Below are 10,721 nucleotides of genomic sequence, written 5' to 3' on the forward strand. Positions count from 1 at the left end.
TCTGAAGTTTGTGTAGATGTGAATTGAATGTAGGAGAATATAACACAATAGATCTGGTTTAGATAAAACAATAAAAAAAACATACGTTTTTTTGTATCATCTTTAAAATGACTAAGATAAAACAAACATTCAGATAGGATGATGCGGACAATTTCAGTGTCTAATACAAGAGGGCAACAGTACTTGTGCAAAGTTTCAGAATGATACCTTCCAAAATGAGTGCGCTACATGACATTGTGTGGGTAACTGTATATTGGTTGGGGGATTTTAACATTCGTTTGACTAAACTGGAAACGTCAAGGAGTGCATTGTTGTGCTCTGATCTGTCTAGGCTAGACTTTCTGGGGGTAATGAAGGATCGTTGAGTGATGTATGTCGGGGTATGCATCCAGGTGAGAGAGCTTTCTCAAGGAGGCAGGTTGTTTTAAAAAGGTCTCAGGCAAAGCTGCATTGATTATTGTTCAGCGGCTGTAAATGTGATGTGGTGCAAAATGTTCACAAGATTAGGTATCATTTAAATGTTTTATGTGATTATGCCGCTCTTGGGCTCCTGCTGGGTCATAGTGTGCCTACTAGAGGGGGTGGTGTATGGTGTTTGAATGCTGAGCTACTAAAAGAAGAAAAATATATTGATATGATTACCGATTGTATTAAACAGAGAAATGTTGAGTGGTTTTAAATGTGTTAATATTGGATTGTGGTGGGATGGTCTAAAAGAGAAGATTAGAGGGTTGAGTGTTGACGATGCAAGACGGAGGAATTTTATTTTAAAGAGGGAGCGGATAGCTTTGAATAAACAAATTGACATTGAGCTGGAAAAAGTTGATAGGGTGGAGGGTTATGATATGGCAGGCTTTATGGAAGCTCAGGCTGCTGGATGGGGGGTGGTGGTGATCAAGGCTTTAGTGAGAAGGTTTTATTGATGCTAAATTACCTGATGCTGAACGAAAAATGTATGGCAAAGATATGACGGTTAAGGAGATATTGGAGGACATCTTGGCCAGTAATAGGAAAAAAAAGTCTGGGATCAGAAAAGTGAGTTTAAATCATCAATTTGTGGATATTTTAGCACCTGTATTGTTGGACATGTACATGGAACAGGCACAGATAGTTCCAGAATCATTGTCCACAGGATTGTTAAATATTATAAAACCAATGGAGCAGGGAGAAGCTGGAAAATTTGAGGCCTTTAAGTTCACGGAATACCTGATAAGATTTTGGCAAGGGTTTTCGCTAACCGTGTTAATAAAGTGATGGGGAGTATCATATCTGAGTCAGACGTACAGCGTTCCTGGGAGGGATATTACGGATATTACTTGTACAATAAGGGATGTTGTTCGACATATGACTGCTGAGGGAGGCATAGCGCTTAGCCTAGATTTGAACAAGAAAATAACTTGTGAAGTGTGAAAGTAGGCATGTGAGGGATGTAATGGAGATGCATGGATGAATTTAAAATGTGTGTAAGTGTTAAAGGTGCATCTAATCAAAAACAAATAAACCAGATCACAAAACAAAATGGTTCTTGTGGAGCGAGAGAGAGGCAGGACTGGGCACCAGGACCTTTTATCACCTTGTTTATCCCAAACCCAGGTGCAACTTGTCACCTTAACGACCCAATCAGATCCACCTGTCCCCAATCTGCAAATATAAACACAGAGGAGGAGGCAGGGAAACCGAGGGGTATAACACCCACTCCTATGAAAAGCAGGAACTAACAAAGACCTGAACCTCAGAAACCACGGTACCTGGAAGCAACAATTTCAGAGAAAGAAATGGAGACCAAGTGACAGGAGAGCAGAAGCCAGAGCAACAGGAGGGACAAAATAAACCCTGTAAAAACCACAAACCGAAAATAAAAACAAACAACGAAGGCATCCGAAGATCGACGAAATCGGTGCACGTTAAAGCACATTATCCACACTTTTTACATGTCGTACATCCAAACGCCTGCAGGAACAAACATCAGCGCATAATCCTGCTTTTTAGGCAAAGCATGGTGTGCAGGAGTTGGTTGTGGTCAGTGTAAACCACAATAGGGACCACACACATACCTCAATATGCTTCAATGCCCAGATTAAAGCAAGGGCCTCATTCTCCCCCACTGAATAAATCAACTGATAGCTGTTAAACTTTCGGGAGAAATAACTAACAGGATGTTCAACACCCCCATCTGCTTTAAGCAACACTACACCTGCCCCTAAGTTGCTGGCATCCACATATAGGCTGGAGGGAGTTCCAATCTTGGGCCAGCCAACACAGGGTCAGAACTAAGAAGCAGTTTCACATTTTCAAAAGCACTCTGACAGCAGGAATACCAGATTAAATCAGCCCTCTTCAACAGCTCAGTCAGAGGTGCTACAACCGTGGAGAAGTTGAAGCAAAACCCACGATAATACCCAACCTTACCTAGGAAGCATTGCAGCTCCTTCTTGGTGGTGGGCAGTGGAAACAGAGATATAGTGGCCACTTTAGCCCGCACCGGGAGAACACAACCCTGCCAGACCACTCTGCTGAAGTAGGTCACTGTTGCCTGGGCAAACTCACATTTGGCTAAGTTCATAGTGAGTCAGGCCTCAGTCAAACATTCAAAAAGAGTCCGTATCTGCACCAGATCGCGCTCCCAAGTGTCACTATAAAACAGCCACCTCATCTAGATAAACAGCACAGCCTTCAAGGCCAGAGGTCCCCCTATTCATTAGACGCTGAAACATAGCAGGAACGTTGCGTAGGCCTAAACTCCTGACCGCATAGGAGAAAAGAACCGGAATAAATAAGAATCGCAGATATTTCATACTTAAGTATTTCATACTTATTTCATATTTCATACTTCATACTTGCTGAAAAATCGGACAGCACCAACCTGGTAAACACAATCTTCCATCCGTGGGAGTGGGTAACAGTCCGGTTGTCAGTGTAAAATCTAAGAACCATCTGGCTTGCTCACCAAGAGACACGGGGAGGCCCAACTGGAGAATGATTGTACTGCGATATCATTAACCAGCATGTATTTAAGAAGTTTTAAGTCTTGGCGTCCCGCTAGAGGGACAACTTCCGCTGACACTGAAGGGCTCACAGCTCAAATAAATAATCTTTTAAATTATGGATATTAAACATTTAGGTACATACAAGTGTCTTATATTGGTTTAAAGCTTAAATTCTTGTTAATCTAACTGCACTGTCTGATTTACAGTAGGCTTTACAGGGAAAGCATGCCATAAGATTGTTTGAGGACAGCGCCCAACATCAACATTTCCCACAATCATAGGTTTCATTAAATATTAACTTTTTGAAAATCTTCCTCTGATTTGTCAACCAAAGGGTCCCAGCTATAACATGTAGTGTCATTTTGTTAGATAAAATCCTAATTCATATCCCAAAAAGTTGATTTAGTTGGCACCATCGTTTTGAGTAATCCACTCGTTCAACATGCAGAGAAAGGAATCCAAAAATCTACACCTAAACTTTGTTTCAGCAAGTCAAAGTACGTTTAATATAATAATAATATAATAATAATAATAATAATAATAATAATAATAATATAATAATAATAATATATGCCATTTAGCAGTTTCTACCTAGTGCTCTGGTACCCAGTGCTCTGGTACCCTAAAATGTAATTAAACTATAATATTTCATACGGAAAGTAGTATGTTCAATAGGAAAGCAATTTCAGATTTCTAAACTGGTGTCATGTACTAAAACTCATATTAATTACTCCTTATTCAAGTTAAAGCCTGAAGCCATGAACAAAGACTGTTGACACCTTGTGGAAGCCATGGGAATTGCAATATGGGAGCTGGAATTGGATACTCCCCTATGCTTTCCATTGTAAGAGCATGGGCTCTCTAAATTTTTTTTTAAATAAGGTTGGATTTTCTCCTACCATATCTATGTGTCAGCAAAACAAGACTGAAAATCAGTGATCAAATCAGTTAACTCTGCTTGACAATCAGACAGGTGACCCAACAAACTCTCCAAGTTTGCAAGGGACTCAGAATACCACCATCAGGGCCCAACACTGCATGTGAAGGTGAAGTGGCTGACAACGGATTCCACCAAAAGAACAGGGACAAACCACGTCAGTTTTAGCACATAGTTCTGCTTTAGTCAATTCAGAAGACAAACGAGCATAATAGGGCTTTAACAAATTGACGTGGCAGAGCTGATTCTCCTTTCTGTGCTCAGGGATTGCAATCCGATAGTTCAGATCAGACAATTGGTGAACCACAGTGTATGGGCCGCTGAATTTGGCCTGAAAATGAGAACCCTGGACTAAATTGTTGCGGCTCTGCAAGCCGGTCAAACAACCTTTTCATCCTTACCTGAGAGGAAGCTAGTTTTTCTTTAGCCATTTCACAAGCTACATACAACCGGTGTCAGAAACACTAACAGATGACAACAAATTTGGGGGAGGTTCAACCACCTTCCAATCCTCCTTTAATACAGCAAGAGGGCCTTGCACAGTATGACTAAAATCAAAGTCATTAGAACTGGAACCAGTGCACTCGTGATACTTCTTTAACAACGAGTAGCAACCAGCGTAACCCATCTTCCCAGTCACGTTTTAATTCAGTGCAGTATGCACGTTACAGTGACTTCAAAGTCTGATAAAGGCTCAAGGGCCCCTTGACTCTGCACATGATAAGCACTGGACTGATTATGTTTTAAACACAATTGTCACAAGACTTGTAAAAATATGTGCAAAGTGAAGTTGGAACACTGATGGCTCTGAATCAACTGAGGTATTCCAAAAATGTAGAGAACGGTGAAAAAGCCTTCACAAAAGATTTAGTGGTAATGTTGCGAAGTGGATAGGCTGCAGGATCTCGTAACCTGACACATCCCAGTTAACGTGTAGGTGCTACCAGCTTTAGAACGGGGTAAGGGTCCAACACAAGCAATAAGCAAATGCTCAAATGGCTGGCCTTTAACAGTAGTTGGTTGTAGCGGAACGGGCCTTAACATCTGATTAGGCTTCCGAGTCAAACATGGCATGTTTTGATGTAAGCGAAAATGTCTTTAAACGAGGCCAATAAAAATGACGCACAATTCGATCATAGGTTTTAAAAACCCCTAAGTGATCAGAAATGTCATGAGATGTTTTCAAAACTAGATCAAAGCTTAGAAGGAAAGCGATCTGAACAATAGCATCACCCACAACTTTTGCTGTGAGGCGTCCATTTCCTTATCAACAACTGATCTTGAAAGTTGTAACCCTGGGCAACACAACACGCCTTACCTCAACCAGACATACTTGATCAAATAAACCTTAAGGTAGGATCAGCGGACTGCTCCATCACAATATCCCTACAGGACAGATAATCCGTTAAATTATTAACCTTTGCCTAACTGTTCGGTTACGTGTTGTGTATATTCCGTTTGAACGTTAGTGTCAGCACCGCTCATAGCACGAGTCACAGTGCATGCAGAGAATACCTCCAGGATTCGCTGTACGTTTTCATCGATAATCCCTACATGGGATGGGGTATGAGAAACCGCCAGACACGACTACAGGCAAAGTTGTTACCAAAATCACATGAACACCATTAATGGGCAGAAAGGGACACACCAAGGGAAACTTCACCTTGCACTTGGTCAGATATACGTTTGACTTTGTGCAAGGGCACAGACAATGTATTCAAACCTATCCCTTGAATCAGAACACTGGTTACTGTATCTGTCTAAAAAGAAAAAGTAAGAACAGAATCCAAAACAAATAATTCAGAGGCACCAGTGTCTCGCAGAATCTTTACTGGCACATCACTTCCCAACAGTGAAACAACCCTCTGTGAAAAATAGTGAATAATCAGTACTAAAAGGTTTGGACAATTCTTGAGCTTCCGCAAGAGGAGGAACAGGCCCAGCTAACGCAATAGGTTTTACATTTATGCTGGCCAATCTGCTGACCTTTTTTTTTAACCTAGGAAGCGTTGCAGCTCCTTCTTGGTGGTGGGCAGTGGAAACAGAACTATAGTGGCCACTTTAGCCCGCAGCGGGAGAACACGACCCTGCCCGACCACTCTGCCGAGGTAGGTCACTGTTGTCTGGGCAAACTCAGTTGGCAGAGTTCACAGTGAGACAGGCCTCAGCCAAATGTTCAAACAGATTCTGTATCTGCACCAGATAGCGCTCCCAAGTGTCACTATAAAACAACCACATCATCTAGATAAACAGCACAGCCTTCAAGGCCAGAGGTCACCCTATTCATTAGACACTGAAACGTAGCAGGAACATTGCGTAGGCCTCAACTCCTGACCGAATAGGAGAAAAGACCTGAAGGAATAATAAAAGCAGATACAGTGCCTTGCGAAAGTATTCGGCCCCCTTGAACTTTGCGACCTTTTGCCACATTTCAGGCTTCAAACATAAAGATATAAAACTATTTTTTTGTGAAGAATCAACAACAAGTGAGACACAATCATGAAGTGGAACGACATTTATTGGATATTTCAAACTTTTTTAACAAATCAAAAACTGAAAAATTGGACGTGCAAAATTTTTCAGCCCCTTTACTTTCAGTGCAGCAAACTCTCTCCAGAAGTTCAGTGAGAATCTCTGAATGATCCAATGTTGACCTAAATGACTAATGATGATAATTACAATCCACCTGTGTGTAATCAAGTATAAATGCACCTGCACTGTGATAGTCTCAGAGGTCCGTTAAAAGCGCAGAGAGCGTCATGAAGAACAAGGAACACACCAGGCAGGTCCGAGATACTGTTGTGTAGAAGTTTAAAGCCAGATTTGGATACAAAAAGATTTCCCAAGCTTTAAACATCCCAAGGAGCACTGTGCAAGCAATAATATTGAAATGGAAGGAGTATCAGACCACTGCAAATCTACCAAGACCTGGCCGTCCCTCTAAACTTTCGGCTCATACAAGGAGAAGACTGATCAGAGATGCAGCCAAGAGGCCCATGATCACTCTGGATGAACTGCAGAGATCTACAGCTGAGGTGGGAGACTCTGTCCATAGGACAACAATCAGTCGTATATTGCACAAATCTGGCGTTTATGGAAGAGTGGCAAGAAGAAAGCCATTTCTTAAAGATATCCATAAAAAGTGTTGTTTAAAGTTTGCCACAAGTCACCTGGGAGACACACCAAACATGTGGAAGAAGGTGCTCTGGTCAGATGAAACCAACATTGAAAATTCTATTTTGGCAACAATGCAAAACGTTATGTTTGGCGTAAAAGCAACACAGCTCATCACCCTGAACACACCATCCCCACTGTCAAACATGGTGGTGGCAGCATCATGGTTTGGGTCTGCTTTTTTTCAGCAGGGACAGGGAAGATGGTTAAAATTGATGGGAAGATGGACCGTTCTGGAAGAAAACCTGATGGAGTCTGCAAAAGACCTGAGACTGGGATGGAGATTTGTCTTCCAACAAGACAATGATCCAAAACATAAAGCAAAATCTACAATGGAATGGTTCAAAAATAAACATATCCAGGTGTTAGAATGGCCAAGTCAAAGTCCAGACCTGAATCCAATCGAGAATCTGTGGAAAGAACTGAAAACTGCTGTTCACAAATGCTCTTCATCCAACCTCACTGAGCTCGAGCTGTTTTGCAAGGAGGAATGGGAAAAAAATCAGTCTCGATGTGCAAAACTGATAGAGACATACCCCAAGCGACTTACAGCTGTAATCGCAGCAAAAGGTGGCGCTACAAAGTATTAACTTAAGGGGGCTGAATAATTTTGCACGTCCAATTTTTCAGTTTTTGATTTGTTAAAAAAGTTTGAAATATCCAATAAATGTCGTTCCACTTCATGATTGTGTCCCACTTGTTGTTAATTCTTCACAAAAAAATAGTTTTATATCTTTGTTTGAAGCCTGAAATGTGGCAAAAGGTCGCAAAGTTCAAGGGGGCCGAATACTTTCGCAAGGCACTGTATTTCACGATCTCTTGATGGCAAAGGCACTTCCCAGTAACCCTTCAGCAAATCAAACTTGCTGAAAAAACGGGCAGCACCAACCTGGTAAACACAATCTTCCATCCGTGGGTAACAGTCCGGTTGTCAGTGCAAAATCTAAGAAAGCATGCCACAATCATAGGTTTCATTAAATATTCACTTTTTGAAAATCTTCCTCTGATTTGTCATACAAAGGGTCCCAGCTATAACATGTAGTGTCATTTTGTTAGATAAAATTATTCTTCATATCCCAAAAAGTCAATTTAGTTGGCACCATCGATTTGAGTAATCCACTCGTTCAACTTGCAGAGAAAGCAATCCGAAAATCTATGCCTAAACTTTGATTCAACAACTCAAAGTACGTTTCTAGTTAGTGCTCAGGTACCCTAAAATGTAATTAAACTATAATATTTCATACGGAAAGTATTGTTCAATAGGAAAGCAATATTAGCAGGCGCGCGTCCTCCTCATTACACGCGCAAACACAGATTTCCAAACTGGTGTCGTTGTAGACCAGTTTGGAAGTTAACCAAGTTATTGAAGTTACAAGCCTGAAGCCAAGAACAAAGACTGTTGACACATTGTGGAAGCCATGGGAATTCCAATATGGGAGCTGGAATTGGATATTCCCCTATGCTTTCATACCTTAAGAGAAATCGTACAATGTCAAATTGGTCATGTTCAAAAATTGTTTTTACAATTTTTTAAACAGTTACAAATCCAGTTGCAGCGTGTTCATACAAATCTTTTTAAAGTCTGCTTCGGAGCTCTGCGAGATTTCTGTGATAACACACACACACACACACACTAAACCCTCCGTAAATAAGTCAGTTCTTAACGTAAAGACTTACAACTCAATATTCCATAATTGCCTACCCCAAGAAGGATATGTGTTCACGTTCAGCTTCCTGTGTAAACCGGAAGTGCCTTAAAATGGTGTCATAGGTGCTGTTTCGAAGGGTTAAAAAGGTCATCTTTTCAAAACGTCATATGTGTGATTAGGCAACCCTCATGAACTGTAAGTCAGTCATTTCTCACAACAGATGTCAAAGAAAAGCAATCTCACACACACACACACATACACAGCAAGGATGGAGTGACAAAGTGTGGTGCTTAAAGACACACAGAGCCTGCAATGGATTTCCATATTCTCAAGGCCATGCCGAGTTCAACGAGATGCCCCACTTGACCGTAGCTCGCTCTGAGTGCAGCGACCGTGAAAAAAGTAGGCCCAAAATTAAGCCTGGCCCTAAATGTAATTTGCTTTTGGGTGACAGTGAGAGAACCGTTAGGGTGAGAAGCACCATTTGACTTCAGGTACGTTCCTGAGGTCCTCCCGATCTGTGCAAACCTTGACCATGTGGCATTAACCCTTAACAGAAAACATTTTTTTTTTTTACAATGACATCTCTCCTTATAGGAAAACATTGCCTGCTCCCCTAAATTCAACCGAGAGCCTATGTGGGTTAATATTGCCTTATGAACTTGTCTTCGATGACAATCCATCAGGTCACTGAGGCTTACCTTTGTTGATTCTAAGCTTCCTGAATCAACCGGAAGTGGTTAAAATCACCCTAAAAGTGTTTTTCCATACCCAAACTGATGTTTGATAGAAATAGTGAATTCAAACTCTGTGTAAATCAGTCAGTTCTTAACGTAAAGACTTAACTCAGGATTCTGTAAAAGCATACTCCAATGAGGATATGTGTTGACTTTTAGCGTCCTGTGTCAACCGGAAGTGCCATAATTGGTCTCACAGGGGCTGTTTCGAAGGGTTAAAAAAGTCAGATCTTTCCAAAACTTCATATGTGCGATTAGGCAACCCTCATGAACTGTAAATCAGTCATGTGTCCCATAAAATTTCCAAGAAAAACTCAATCACACACACAGCTTGGACGGAGGGACACAGTGGGGTGTGTCGAGACAGACAGAGCCTACAATAGTTAACTTTGGTCAAACTATTAAATAACCATCAGACCTAGAGCTCAGGTTGATAGTGCGTGGTGAGTTATGTTGCTCTAGAAGGTTCTCGGACCGAGAAACAGCCTCGTACATTTGCAATGACTTCAATTAATTTTTACATCACGAAAATGATGACATTTAGAAATGTCCCAGAGTCGCAAGACTAGGTGCATTGCAACCGCCTCGGCCCATAGAGACAGACCCCAAAGTTTCTGTCCGATTGCTAATTCAAGGACTCAAGGACCCCGTAGCAAGGCATGGAAAAAAGTGGATTTTCAGCACCAATTAAGGTCTTGCTCGTGCACCAAATGACCTATCGAGCCGAAACTTGGGATTCGGGGTCGCCTCAGCTAGGCCTACACATAATGTCAGAACTGGACCCACAGCTAGAACGTAACTACATGTTTTACGTTTTTATTGTGGTTTGAACAGAATTGGTGAATTTTGGGCCAGCTCTGAAATATGTGATTGTTGGCTTCTAAACAAGTTGGGAAAAGTGGGTGTGGTGTCAGTTTGTATCAGTTTGGTGTCAGAATGATATCTAATTGACTGATGGACAGTGACTTGCTGGTGACTTTTGTCTATTTGCAATATGTTTAAACAGTGAGGTACCATCACCAAAGTGACATTCTGAAATCAACCCCAATGAGCGATGGAGAGGAAGCACTATCACTGACCGGCCATCCCGAGTTCATCAGGCCAGTCAATTTTGCATTTCTGCAGTATTTTTGAGCATGACAAATTCAAGATGATAAACGCCCATTGAAACATATTGCAAATGCACATCCGCGCACCTGGTGATTCGAATGAGTTACCATTACGGGGTAGCAAGGGG

Source organism: Oncorhynchus keta, chromosome 22 (assembly GCF_023373465.1).
Source record: "Oncorhynchus keta strain PuntledgeMale-10-30-2019 chromosome 22, Oket_V2, whole genome shotgun sequence".
NCBI lineage: Eukaryota > Metazoa > Chordata > Actinopteri > Salmoniformes > Salmonidae > Oncorhynchus > Oncorhynchus keta.